This window comes from Heteronotia binoei, chromosome 2, assembly GCF_032191835.1.
Source record: "Heteronotia binoei isolate CCM8104 ecotype False Entrance Well chromosome 2, APGP_CSIRO_Hbin_v1, whole genome shotgun sequence".
NCBI classification, from domain to species: Eukaryota; Metazoa; Chordata; class Lepidosauria; order Squamata; family Gekkonidae; genus Heteronotia; species Heteronotia binoei.
The window spans coordinates 171549568-171561302 of NC_083224.1; the positions used below are offsets into that span (position 1 = coordinate 171549568).

The 11735-nt window shown below is 41.3% G+C and overlaps 1 long non-coding RNA gene and 7 other non-coding genes across 8 annotated transcripts; all 8 read right to left on the reverse strand.

Annotated features, from left to right (window-relative positions):
- Positions 1 to 875: 875 nt before the first annotated feature.
- On the reverse strand, positions 876 to 11585 carry LOC132567689 (uncharacterized). Its single transcript, XR_009555113.1, has 12 exons — positions 11533 to 11585; positions 9415 to 9449; positions 9119 to 9161; positions 8186 to 8222; positions 7040 to 7101; positions 6388 to 6426; positions 5607 to 5634; positions 5221 to 5266; positions 4233 to 4278; positions 3076 to 3123; positions 1568 to 1600; positions 876 to 1376 (listed from the first exon to the last, which is right to left on the reverse strand). It is a non-coding gene; the product is annotated as an uncharacterized LOC132567689 (long non-coding RNA).
- On the reverse strand, positions 2777 to 2851 carry LOC132567885 (small nucleolar RNA snR60/Z15/Z230/Z193/J17). The gene has a single exon (XR_009555150.1). It is a non-coding gene; the product is annotated as a small nucleolar RNA snR60/Z15/Z230/Z193/J17 (small nucleolar RNA).
- Positions 3387 to 3465, reverse strand: LOC132567874 (small nucleolar RNA SNORD79). The gene has a single exon (XR_009555139.1). It is a non-coding gene; the product is annotated as a small nucleolar RNA SNORD79 (small nucleolar RNA).
- LOC132567895 (small nucleolar RNA SNORD75) lies at positions 4498 to 4558 on the reverse strand. Its single transcript, XR_009555160.1, has one exon. It is a non-coding gene; the product is annotated as a small nucleolar RNA SNORD75 (small nucleolar RNA).
- Positions 5473 to 5550, reverse strand: LOC132567882 (small nucleolar RNA SNORD47). The gene has a single exon (XR_009555147.1). It is a non-coding gene; the product is annotated as a small nucleolar RNA SNORD47 (small nucleolar RNA).
- LOC132567894 (small nucleolar RNA SNORD78) lies at positions 5729 to 5792 on the reverse strand. Its single transcript, XR_009555159.1, has one exon. It is a non-coding gene; the product is annotated as a small nucleolar RNA SNORD78 (small nucleolar RNA).
- On the reverse strand, positions 8865 to 8946 carry LOC132567884 (small nucleolar RNA snR60/Z15/Z230/Z193/J17). Its single transcript, XR_009555149.1, has one exon. It is a non-coding gene; the product is annotated as a small nucleolar RNA snR60/Z15/Z230/Z193/J17 (small nucleolar RNA).
- Positions 10566 to 10645, reverse strand: LOC132567883 (small nucleolar RNA SNORD74). Its single transcript, XR_009555148.1, has one exon. It is a non-coding gene; the product is annotated as a small nucleolar RNA SNORD74 (small nucleolar RNA).
- Positions 11586 to 11735: the final 150 nt, after the last annotated feature.

Consider the following 11735-nt stretch of genomic DNA (forward strand, 5'->3'; position numbering starts at 1 on the left):
AACTGAATCCGAAAGATACACATTGGGATTACCAAAAGCAGGTAAAGGTAGTCCCCTCTACAAGCAGAGTCATTACTGCAAATTCATTTTTATCATAATGATCAAACCAGAGCCATTGATTTAGGTAAGAAACCTGTCAGAATTTGTAGATGTTTATCACTCCAGGATGTTATCTGCACAACTGCTTGATGTGTGTTGCCTCTGCAATAGCTGCATTCTACCACCCCATACCATTTCAGTCTGCTGGGTACCAGCTTTTCCCTTCTTGGATTAATTCATTCTACGGTCTGAAGCTCCAAAGAGATGGTAAAGGATCACATCTTACAGAAAGGATGTTGTTTCTGACTCTCGGGTGACATTACTTTCACAACGTTTTCTGGACAGGCTTTTTTATGGGGTGGTTTGCCATCGCCCCCCCCCGCAAGCTGGGTAGGCTTCTGAGGCAAAGGAGAACAAAAAATAATATAACTTCCAGACAAAGAAATAGCTTGAGATGCTCATTTGCTTACTTTGTAATTACAGCTTTGGCAACATTTGAATTACACACATAGTAGAATTAGAGACCTGATATTTAGGTTGTTTTCATGCAGGGCCTTTCCTTAGAAAAAAGTCCCTGGGATGAACTTTTGCTTTAAAACAGAAGTAAAATGTTTCTTTGCCTTTCTCCTGAGATACAGTTGCAATGTCACCTAATATGAAAGAATGATCCAACATGGGTTCTCTTATGTTCTTATAGCAGTATTCCAATAATCTGATTTCACAGCTTACTATATTGCATTCACCTACTAGACAACCTTCTGACTGTCACAGCACTTCTTGTCACCTTTTTAAAGTTCAACATTTTTACACTAAAGAAAGTCAAGGAACTTCAGTACAAAATTTCAAAGAACAATTTTATTATGCAGGTGTCATACCATTAGATTTTATCTTCTGGTTAATAATAATAAATTTTTATTTATATCCTGCCAAGGCAAGCTCAGGGCAGCTCACAAGACATGGTAACATACCATGATTACAATAAAATTAGAAATTCATAAATTAGTTAAGTAAATAAATTAAAACCAGTATAAATTGAAGATGCTACCGGTTGAATACATATATATAAAGATGGCTAGATGTCATTAACAGGATTCCACCTTAAAAACAAGTTGGAAAACAATGGTTTTACAAGCCGTGCAGAACTGAATGAGGTCCTGCAGGGCTCACACCTCTGGCAGCTGATTCCACCATTGGGGAGCCATTATTGAGAGTGCCTGCTCCCTTCTTTTTAGCTTGGCCTCCCTTGGTCAAGGGATTTTTCAGAAGATTTTGAGAACTAGATCTCAGTGCTCTCTGGTTACACACTTCCCCTTCTGGACAGGACTGCAGCTTCAAGCCTATGGGGAAAAAAGCAAGGTTAACCTGTGTGTTGCACTCTAAAGCAGAGCACACCTTGGAAAATGAAGGGATCAGACCCTAGATTCTCCATCACAATATCAGAGAGAGAGTTCAAGGTAAAGTTATCATCATTTATCCACTCCCATAATAGATGTCAACTGTGTGTTTCACATACAGGAAGGACACCCACCTTTCAAAGTCCTGTCAGTTTTCAAGTTAACTCCTAAGAAAGAGAAGCATTAGTATAGATGGGATGGAATGAAATGTGTAACAACGCATCAAATCACCATACTTCATGGAAAAAAATCTACAGTAACCAGCATAGCATGTTTCTGAATTTATCTTTTTCCCTCTAGTTTAATGTCGCATAAAATTGCTTTCCAGACCAACAGGTCGCTGCTGGAGCTGGGGCTTTCATCAGATTTATTGAATTTGTCTAACATTAGTTTCCCTTACTGTACTTCATCAATTATAGCTGAAATTTGCTAAATATGTCTGGTACCTCTAAGATTTCTTCTCAACATTGCCACAATGAACTCAAAGGGCAGTCTTAGAAGAAGCAAATATACATGGATCTTTAAATAGGATGGAGGAGACTTGTCTTAGCAGTAGTATGTGCAAAAAGGATCTAGGGGTCTTAGTGGATCATACGCTGAACATGAATCAACAGTGTGATGCGGTGGCTAAAAAAGCAAATGCAATTTTGGGCTGTATCAACAGAAATATAGTGTCCAGATCATGTGATGTAATAATATTGCTTTACTCTGCTCTGGGAAGACCTCACCTGGAGTACTGTGTTCAGTTTTGGGCACCACATTTTAAGAAGGAAATAGACAGGCTGGGACTGGTCCAGAGGAGAGCGACGAAGATGGTGAGGGGTCTGAAGACCAAGTCCTAATGAGGAAAGGTTGAAGGAGCTGGGGATGTTTAGCCTGGAGAAGAGGCAGCTGAGAGCTGATATGATCACCATCTTCAAGTACTTGAGGGGCTGTCATATAGAGGATGTGGAATTGTTTTCTGCGGCCCCAGAAGGTAGGACCAGAACCAATGGGTTGAAATTGAATCAAAAGTTTCCAGCTCAACATTAGGAAGAACTTCCTGACCATTAGAGCGATTCCTCAATGAAACAGGCTTCCTCGGAGCTTTTTAAACAGGCTAGATGGCCATCTGACAGCGATGAAGATCCTGTGAATTTGGGGTATTTGTGGGTTTCTGGCATTGTGCAGGGGGCTAAACTAGGTGACCCTGGAGGTCCCTTCCAAATCTATGATTCTGATTCTATAGCATTTATTTTATCACTAACAAGACTCTTAAGGATCAGTTCCAAGAGTTCTACAAAGCTTAGCCAGGAGAGAACATGCAAATATAACTCCATGTAGTTGTCTAAAGAGTGTGTAGCCAGATACGTCAGATAGGAGCGAAAGACAGATCACCACTGTTCATCTGCTGAACTATGTTATCATCATTGTATCTGCTTTGATCTTCAAGTTCTTGAATTACAAGGGAGGAGATCTAGAAATGGACTCATAGCCTCAAAGATAATCAGGCATTTACTTTCAAGACATCTAATCTGTCCACAGTATTCTGTGCCATATAAGCACAATAAAATGGGTAGTGATCTGGCATCAAAATAGTAAGTGGACCACAGAGTTGACTTTTTGCAATAAGGTTTCAACCCACAGCATGCAATACACTTACCTTAGGCAGCAGAAGACAGACTTCCTCCAGAACACTGGCCAGTTTGATCTGTAATAAAGATAGCATGACCTTAAAAATAGAAGTGTTTTTTTATACTGTTTTTCTCTACCCAAAGTAGTCTCAAAGTGGTTTTCAATCAGCTTCCTCCAACAGACACCCTTGTGAGATTGACCCAAGGTCCCCCCAGCAGGCTTCACGTGAAACCTGGTTCTCCAGATTAGAGTCTGCTGCTCTTAATCACTGCACCACACTGGTGCTCTAGAAATAGTTTCCAACCTCGCAGCAGAGATGAGGCTGCGGCATCAGTTCTGTACTGTTTCAGTGTAGAATTATCATCACTCCCTTTCAGAGAGATTCCCATTGTTTTGTCCAATTTCATCATCAACAGTACACAACATTCATATACACCCAGCATTAGAAAAGTGTGCATGCTCCAACTATTCAGCATAGAAAAGACAGGCAGATGGAGGCAGGGGAACATAAATGCATGGGAAGTAATTCTTTACTTGCATCCTCTAGGCTGGATAAAGCAGCACATGCCAACTAATTGGGGGGGGGGGGATTTACCGTTCATACTATTTCCAATGATCCCATCCCCCAGGAACAGAATTTCAGGGAGTATATGTTAAGGTGCAGTGGGAAGAGGGAGACAAGAGAGATCTGGTCCACTGACGGAAATGCCTGAAATCAGGACTTTGATCTGGTTCATTTCCCCATGCTTCTGGGCAAACAAGGGGATGACAAGCCAGTTCAGACCCTCATCAGCAGTTACACAGAAGGGAAACTTCGTGAAAAGGATTCTCCCAATCCTCAAAAACAGACTGCCAAGCTAGCTGCCCTTCTAGTACAGCAGGCAGCTTTAGCCTCCTGGAAGATAATTAAATTGGCATATTAAAGGGGACTCATTTTGCCTTTGGGGTTTCCAGCCTATAACAGGTAAGATCTCTTGATCTTTAAAATAAGGACAAATATTGACATGCAGCCATCTCAGGAGTCATGTGGGCATTCTACAAAAATACAGGCAAGGTGTGCTCTTCACAGCGGTCACCATAAGGCTCAAAAGCACAGGAGCCCAACAGCAGCACCCACGAGCTCAGCCTCACTTTGTAGACCCACTCACTGCCTAACAACCTCTGAGTGTTACTGCTGGAACTTACCAATATGCTGCAAAGCAGATCACTCCTCTGTCCATCAATCACCTTACTACAGAGAGAAGAGGTTAAAGCATTATTTGTCCTATATTAATAGACAAGCCCCTAATACTTTATCTCATTTTAACCAATCACAAGCTTCTGAGTGTGCGGAAGCCCAGTTAGCCTGGTCTATTTGAAAGCCAGCAGAAGCAGACTGTGTCCAACACTGATTACAAATTAAAATACTGTGGATGTTTCATTGCCCAACTACATACACCTTTTCCCAGAAAGCCTCAGTGTGTTGTTTTCAGAAATCTGTTCTGCCCACTACTCTTAAGACATCATTGGCTTTTCTTGTTCACACAGCATAGCTTTTATGTTCAATGGTGTATGACATTTTGGGGAGGAACATGAAAACACAGAAACACCTACATAGTGGCAATCTTTTTTTTTTTTTTCACATGCAGAATCTGGCTGGATCCAACAGGTCCATATCTTGCCACACCACCTACTCGAATTAGTGGCAGTTCTACATTGTCTTTTCCCAGCCCTGCTGTCCAAGGTTAACTACAAGTACTGGGGAATGAACCTGGGACTTTCTACATAACACTTTAAAAAGGTAAAGGTAGTCCCCTGTGCAAGCACCAGTTGTTTCCAACTCTGGGGTGACGTTGCTTTCACAATGTTTTCACAGCAGACTTTTTACGGGGTGGCTTGCCACTGCCTTCCCCAGCAAGCTGGGTACTCATTTTACCGACCTCAGAAGGATGGAAGGCTGAGTCAATCTGCAGCTGGCTACCTGAACCAGCTTCTGCTGGGATCGAACTCAGGTTGTGAACTGAGGGCTCCAACTGCAGTACTGCAGCTTTACCACTCTGCACCCCCCCCAGCTACTATATAACCCTGCTCCACCCACAACAGAACCTCTCCCTAGAAACGCATCCAACTAAGCTTACAAAGTCAGACATTAGACACTCATTTCTAAAGAGTAAGATATCAGCTAGAAACTTACCTATCTCTCTCTTGCCAGGGTAACTATTGGGAGAATCCTCTTCTAGCTGTACTTTTAAAAGACACATACAAAAAGGAGTTACACCATTGGATCTGCATAATAAATATCCCCAAGCAAGTTTCAGTTTGAAGCTACCCATGGAAACATCTTGGCCAGAACTCAACATTGGTACAGATGGCTAATAACACATATACTTTGATAACTACTAACTCTATGAACATGACTGAACTTTAAATGACCATTTAAAAGTGTAACCTCAGTTTTAAGTGGAACGGTATAGGGTTAATATCACAGGCTCTCATCTGGCAGAATCTAGTCTCATCATTGGTTACAACTGTACTCCAAAACAGCCTCTTATGGGACAAATACAAAAAATGTGCTCTTACCTCAGATGTGGAACTCCATCATTGGAACCTAATTAAGAAACAAAGAATTAGATTGCCCTTTACATTTACAATGCTAAGCAATTAAGTCACCACTAGAATAAAGGACAACAGCAGACACAGGGTTTTTCAGCAAGATTAATCCACATAACTGATTTCAGATCAGACATTTAATCATCATCATTTTGAACCCTGCTGACTGGATTCCAAATAAAAGACCCCAACAACAAGCACATTCCCCAGGATAACTCGACTGCATCCTAGTGCTTCTAGGCCACGTTTGCTGCATGAGGTGTCTAGAAGGAACAGGGCTGAAAGCAAAGCAAAAGTCTGACCAAAAAAGAAAGCTATGCTAGCACATAACCACAGATTCAGTGGCTTATATTGACCTGTGTTGAATGAGCACAAGAGTTTTTTTGTTTTGCCCTTACAGTTACTGCCTTTAGGAATGCTACTGTATAGCAAAATGACTATTTAACTGCATACCACCCCACACCATTTCAAGCTTTAAAGCCTGAACCTTCCAAAAAACTATTCTTGCACTCCCCATGAGTTTCAGTCTGTTGGGTTCTAAGCCAAAATCCATATCAAATGTGCAATGGAGCGGTACATCTGTATAACAAAAGACACCGTTGTATACTCATGAGTATGTTAATTCTGGGATTTCAGTTTAAAGAATTACTGTTAAGGATGTGTATATGCCTTTGGAAACAGTTATAATAGTGGATTGTCCGTGCAATTCATTTTTTTCTAATTAATAAACAGAAGTTCTTCAATGACTTACCATTATTCTCAACATTACTCCAAACATTTCCGAAGTCACCTGAAGTCCAGGAGAAAAAAGGGGTTTTTTTTAAATGACAGGTCACAGAAAATTAGCCAACAAAAAAGAACATGCAAGCAGGTGCCTGAAATCAGATAGAGCTAATTACAGACCTCCATGGTTCAAGTCAAGTAGTTTTTTTTACTATTCATCACACAGGCTGCTTGCATTAAGTGACTGTATTGAGTGGCAGAACCTCAAGAATGCTGCTGTACATGACCCAAGCGGGATTCAAGGAACAGACAGCCACTGCAGGGCATCTTTATGAGAGAACACTATACTGCTTTTTCAAGGTTTCTCTTGGGACACGAGATGCAGTGTAGCTGGGGATTTACCAGGTTTTATCACAGCCTTCTGGGTAGGCAGATTACAATATATTGATAAACCCTAAACCAGATCTCCTAAAGCTATAGACCCAGGATCCACAGGAATCTGCTGCCCATTGCTCCCAACACAGGATGCAAGTAAGAGGGTCCCAACCCCCCGGCATTTCCTAAGAACCAGCTTGATGAACAATTCTGGGAAACTCAAAAGCTCACACAAGGTTGTATCATTTTGACTTCTTTAAATAAAAGGTATATTAAGGCTTTTCTCAAAGTCAACCTAAACCTACCTTTTCCCTCTACCACAGCTTGTCAGTCAAAAGTCCTTCCAATGTAGCTGGATCAGAATGGCCTGCAAGGAAAAGACAGCTTTAATCAGTCTTTAATCTTCCAATTTTATTTTTCGGTAACAATATTTCCACTGTATCAGCATAGATTTAATTATCCTCACAGAGATCAGAGACCTGATTCAACATCATGTACAGTAGATTCAAAGAGCTTGTCACCTTAGCAAAAAGACACAGGCACCAGCAATTACACCATCACAGATAAACTGGCTCCCATCCAAATGTGCCTGCACCAGCTAATTTACTTTACTCCTAAATTGCTGAGCTGCTTGGACACCTCTGGAGAACTATGTCATCTTATAAAGCCCAACACTGTTTGACAAAGATGGTACAAGTTACATTAACATAAAGATTAACATAATGGTACAAGTTACATTAACATAAAGATCTTGCTTAAATCATGCCTGAATTAGTTAAGTACATGGCAGTACTTTTTAAATGTGGTTCCCCACTGCTTGCTTCATATTCACACTTTGCAAGACATTATCAGGTGAATAAAGCTTGAACAGATTTCAATTCCAGGGCAAAGTTTAGTCAATACAGGGCTCAAAAGGCACAGGTTCCTGATACCTGAAGTGATCCTACTTCAGCCAAGAGAAAGTTCCCCGAGCTGAAGGAGTCTTCCTTCAACTTTTAAGTAGTTTTTCCACCAGGGGAAGAGTCACTTAGCTTAAAGCAAAGACTTCAAGTTTTACTGAGTGGAGCAATACAATACAGACCATTCTTATTCCTTTAGCCAATACAAACTGAGTGGCTGTTTCTGCCACAGGCTGAATAAGCAGGGGCCCAAATGCATCATCATATGATCTTATACTGAGGTTAAGGCATCTGACATAATGTGGGTGTCAGTATGAGGTGGCAGATCTGTAAAAGTACTAGAAGCTAGGATTATCTACCTCATTATATGCAAAATGCAAGCAAACTACTCTTAATAATGCAGTCATGTAGATCATCAAATAGACTATGAAGGCCCTTAGTGAGCCTAAGTATGCAGTGGTCAATCCAATGCCTACGTGAGCGATGCCCTGCCAATGTGACAAGCTCTGACCCTGCTTCTGCTACAGAGTAGACTTTTCCTATGCAACGTACCTGTTTGGTCACCCAGGACTGAGCCATACTGAAGAATCTATAAAAGAAATTTAACTGCGTTATATGACTTATCAACTAAAATGTTCCAAGTTTATTTGCAGTTCTGTAAACCTAATGGGTAGGAAACCTAGCAACACATAAACAGGCCTTCTTTGTTTTATAACAAATCTTTTGTCTCACAGCAGCATTGCTCAGGGAAAGCATATTTTTTTCTAATATTTTTTCTAATAAGGGCTTTCATGGGTGCAGCTGCAACAGCATGAACTGGAGGAACACAACTGTTAAGCACCCATGCATGTGGTTCCATTTCCTTAAGGCTTTCCTTTTTTTTTACTCCTGTTTCCTTCATTAACTTTTATTCCCCTTCTGGGAGTTCTTATGCAAACTGAGGCAGGAGGCACTGTTTTTGGCTTCACCTCTCGCAGAAGCCATTTGAGATTTTACTTGGCCTCTTGCAGCAACCATTTTGAGACTTCCTTTGCCATCCCCCTCAAAAATTCTCATATTAAGTCCAACAAACTGTTGTGCTTTTTGGGACTGAGAAAATCCAAAAGGTGTCTGCAGGCTTTAAAAGATTGGGGATCCCTGTTTTAAAGCAACCCCTACTTTGTGAGTAATGCAGTCTGTAACGGAGTGGAGCTATCCAAGCTGATCTTATGATGGATTCAAAGGCCCAATGAGGATGCATCAGACAGGAGCGAAAGACATAAGGTATTCATCACAGACTGTCTGCTGAACTATGTAGTCATCACATGCAAACCTCATTGGCAGGGGCCTCCCCTGAAAGTACCGTGCAGGGGTACTTGCCAGGGAAAGTCCGAAAAGACCTCCAGACAGCCAATGTTCAGCTCCCTGTTTTTGAAGCACATGCTTAAAAAACGCACCACGCCCCCCACACACACACTCCATCTCTTTTCTACAAGTTAGTCTTACCAGGAAATCCTTCTTGCATAAGGACGAAGACATTTGCAAAAGCCTGCAAGAAAACCAGCACACATTATAATCTGTGTGAAAGTAATCTCAGAGTCAAGGTAATTTTTGAAGAGTTTGTTGTGCCTCAGTTTTTAACAAAGGTGGTTAAGTGTTATCATCATCCTACTGATCAAGAGTAGCAAATAAGTGTCATCATCGTGGCACAATGTAAGCCAGAATTTAAAATAAAGACTTCCATCTTTTTGAGACAACCCAGACCAGTTCTAGTCTATATCAACAGTTAATTACAAATTTACCTTTGCAAATAACAGGGGGTCTTGATCTCCTGAGGCTGCAAAGAAAACAATTAAAAGTTAAGGATTCCCCCTTTTCTTTCTGGCAGCATTTCGTATCCCCCTTTTAGTAATTTTATGAAATCAAAATGAGCACATTGCATACAAAAAGTCTTCTACTTTGTAGTTCATGAATTTAATGATTTTAATAATGCCCTATATGCTCTTTGCAATTTTAGAAAAGTGACTGCCTCAAACATGCCTTGAATGTTACTCTTACTCCAGGAAGTGTTTAAAAAAAATTTCTCTCACACCTTTTTGAGGTGGCTTACAATTCAGCTAGCAAATTGCAAGGACATAAATTATAAGCAGACCAATCAGCAGGATTAAAACACACAAATTAAAAGTGCTTAAAACATGAAAACTTCCAGATCAGAATCCACAGCTCTTTGCCACTGCACTATGCTTGGAATTTACTAGATCTTTCCCAGAAACCAAGATGGCGGAAACATCTCAAAGTCAGAGTAGCCACAATGAACAGGGCACCATGGACACTTTCACACCTCCTTTCTAAAATATTCAGTGGAGATGGGGCAGGTAGAAGATTTGAACCTTCCCCCAAAAAAAGATTAAGTCCCCAAAAACATGATGCCAATTTGAACGTGGGCTCTCCCCCATGGCCTAATGAGATCAAAGAAGGATGCCAACTGACTACATTGAAATAAGTCATAAAATCCCTAGGGTCTTATTCATTCATCTTTTTGTAGGTTTAGTAATTATTCCACTTACAGAAAACAGCTCTTAGTTTCCCATTTCACTGCCCCCACCCCCCAAACTACATTGGTCAGGGGCATAGAACGCAAGTAAGAGAAAGGCAAGAATCAATCCACTTTCGCCTGCAGAAAACAAGCTGGATCCAACCTACAAATTGTGAGATTTCCTGCATTTCAATTAGGGCAGGTTTTATACTGTTTTGAGGACTGCTTTAAGCACTCTAAAGCTCTTGCAAAAACAGACACCCCAATTCGAATTCTGTGCTGTCCACAAACATGCAAAAAGGTATTTTGGTACTCATCTGGCAGACAAATGTTCAAGCAGAAAGGCATAGTAGGCCTGGAGCAGAACAAACAGTGAACGTAGAAGAAATGCTCCTGCACCTACTTCTACCACACCCTAGTGCCTGCTCAGAGACGTTGGCATTCATCATGTGCTCAGATGTCCCTACCAACATCATTTTTCATCATGTGCAAGCACACAGATCAGTTTAATCAGGAAGCTACAAAAAGTCCTTCATTGCAATATTCTGGAGCCCACTTAAACGATGGCCATAATTTGTACCATACGCATGCAAGCAGGCACCAGCTACCACTAGAGCTTTGCGCTGCTATGAAACTATATTTTTGGGAGGGGGTTCAAATTCAGCAACCCTCGTGAAACTGATTTATTTGGCCACATTAAGTGCTGCATCATAAACTAACTAAAACATCCAAGTAGTAATGAAAAAGGTTCCATATTTACGAAGGGCAAATTCAAAACATGTGAGGTTTTAGTTGATACTAAAGAGAAATATTAATACGTTTTCATCTTCAGATTAACCTGTAGTTTCAAGTTAACTGGCATTTTCTTGACAGAATCCAATCACTTCAGATCCTTAACTTTTTAAAGAACAGCATGGCTTCTATGGCCGACGGCGCTTAAGGACAATCCGTGGCTCCTTTTACACCAGGCCATACCTAACTACTTCAATCCCGCTCAAAAACTAGGGCTTGTCTTTTTTCCGCTCTCCCCCACCCCCGCCACCACGTAGTAACATGCAATTGAGGAGTTCTACTGAATTCAAAAAAGCGCACACTAGCTTGTAATTTTAGATCACTCTAAAGGAATGCATTCATCTTTACGCGAAATAGAATTCGCCGCTTTTACATTCCCCACTATCCTTTAGATACTACCCAAATGAAGGCCCAAAACAAGTTAGAAGAACGTGGGGAGGGGAGGAAGAGAATCCGCTTCCATCCTTCCACCACCAATCTCCTCTACTACATACGACATATCCTAAAGACCCCACAATCCCCCTAAGCAATGGCTAAAACCATATTAATGGGAAGCCCCCTCCCCAAAGCATGCTTTAATGGTGTAACTCACCGCTCTGAAGGAACCACCTCACACCTGAGCACCCTAGCGACGAAAGAAAGAAGAAAGAGGCGGGGCCGCCCTTATGTAGAGTGCGGGTTCTCAGGATCACGTGATGCTGGGCCGTGCTATTTGCATCTCCTCTGCCTTTTCCCCGCCCCTGGATTTTTTTTAACAAAAACGATGCTTTTCCTTTTGCGCAGGCGCAGTGGGCT